We start from the raw sequence: 2,382 nt of genomic DNA on the forward strand, positions 1-2,382 counted from the left end.
TTTATATCAAATTATACATACGTTTTTAGTTAAAAAGGCAGAAATTATGAATTATTTTAGCTAATAGTAACATCAGAGGATGTTGATGTTTTGTCAAAGTTTAGTCCGGATATGGTTTTGAAACCATAATAAAAAAATAATAAAAAAATAATTCAAATTCTATAAAATTAAATAAAACCCCCAAAATGTTCAATGAAAGTAATTCATTTAACTTGAAGACTGTTGTATGGAATCATCCATGTTATCTTTGGGCAATTTGGTTGTAAGAAATCCATATTTCTGATATAAAACACTTTGAAACGGGTCATATTTGACCCGAGGACGAAACAAGGCTAAGCAGTGTTAAACAGGAGGGCGCGCTGTATTGTTATTATTGGCCTGACGGTAATAATCAGATCAGATTGCCCGGTCGGATCTACTTGTTGTATAATAACACACAGAACACACTGTGCACAGTGTGTGTGTGAAGTGTACACACTAATAGCAACGTGCATGGGGGGGGCAATTTGGGGGGGGTGATCATGTCCTGACTTGTGATTTTGTCAACATGTTTGATGCAATCAACACCAAGTTCCTCCTGTTTCCTTCTCCCTTTTCATGGTTATGTTTCTTTTTAGCCACTATAATATATAATATGGAAAGGTAACGCACAGCAACGGCTGTCCTGAGTTCCTGATCTCTAGAAGTTCACTTGAAAGAAAGAAAACATTGTTGCACACTCTTGATCTATATGCATTTCTCTCTTTATTTTTGATTTCGGGCCCTCAGGTCTTCTTCAAAATCAACAATCCACATTCGTCCTTTTAGCAGCTACACATCCTTCTAGATATTAACCATGTGTCCGTTCCATTTCTATTATCCTAATGTGCTTATTCACAGTCTTTAAATTATTAATGTACATTTAAATGAAGCAGAAATGGGCTTTAACCAGGGACTGTATATGCGTAGTTGTTTCCATTTCAAATTGTTTTACGGATATTAAAACAAAACATCACTTAATATTAAATAAGATGAAACCAAATCATCTTATGGTAAAACCTTTAGCAGTAAAACATAAATATAGTGATGTAGCAAAAATAACCAATAATAATATAATCAATGTAGTACAACATCAGTAAAACACGAATGATATAAATATTGGTGTTGAAATCATATACTGGTGTAAGTATATATTTATCCGGGGATGTAACGATGCATCGTGAATCGGTTAAAAGCTGATATACATGTGTAAAGATTACAATCGGTTGACATTAAATTCAAATCGCGACGCAATTTTTAAACGGCCTCGGATGTCAGACGTCACCAAATCTCGTCAGTTTAATATTTTCTTCTATTTATTGAGTTATTTTTGTTTTAAAAATCAAATTATTACATTTTTGTTATTACATTTTTTGTTATTTAAAAAGGTACAGTGCGTAGTTTCTGTCGCCCCCATGAGGAATTCTAAGTAATGACAACAACACTGTCGGCGCGTCCACACGATACAAGCCTGATGGCGCTTCACGCCCCCCCATCTCCACGGAGTTGCTAGTAGCCAAGGAGGACACGGAGGATTGAAAACAATAATGACCTCTTCAGAAGAGGAAATTATCGTCATTCGAGTTTCTGCGCAGGAAAGTCACCGGGCGACACGATCTCCTGAACACACCGAGAGATCCAGAGAGAGATGTGTTGAGCCGAGAGTCTTAATTATCTTTTAGCAACTCATTTAGCAACGGCTTGAATGTAACGGACGTTTATTAATATAAAATGTACGCGCTAAAGCTTTAACCCTTGTGTTGTCTTCCCGTCATCCATGAAAAACAAAACGTAAAGTCACTTTTTTCAACATTATTAATGTTTTTTCCGACATTTTTGTCACTTTTTTTCAATGTTGTGAGTGCTTTTTTTGATGTTTTTGCAAAAGTTATTTAATATTTGTATTGTTGACATTTTCAGTGCTTATTTCGACGGCCCGTTTTTTTGTGCCAAAAAAAAAAAAAAAGATTTAACTGAAAACGGGTCAAATTTGACCCAAGGACAAGATGAAGGGTTAAGATCAAATGCAATCCCTGTTGCAGGTTTGATAAGAGGAAACATCTGTTGTTTTGCACAGTCTATTTAAATAAAAGGAATATTTTTCAGCTCATTCTGTTTAAAAAACAAATATAAAAATATAAAAACCTGACATTTCGTATTGTGAACATAAAATCGAGATCGTACTGAATCTTGAGCTGAGTTGAGTCTTTACATTATTCAGACTCCATATCTCGTAAAGCTCGTACGCTTCTTTGCTGAAAGAAGAAAATGAGGCTCCTCAAGATGGAAGCCACTGATTATTTCATGGTTTGTGGCCCTCGATAAGTCTACTGGTTCCCAGTATACGCTGGGCGCGCGTGTGTG

The sequence above is a fragment of the Etheostoma spectabile genome, chromosome 18 (genome assembly GCF_008692095.1).
Source record: "Etheostoma spectabile isolate EspeVRDwgs_2016 chromosome 18, UIUC_Espe_1.0, whole genome shotgun sequence".
Classification (NCBI taxonomy): domain Eukaryota; kingdom Metazoa; phylum Chordata; class Actinopteri; order Perciformes; family Percidae; genus Etheostoma; species Etheostoma spectabile.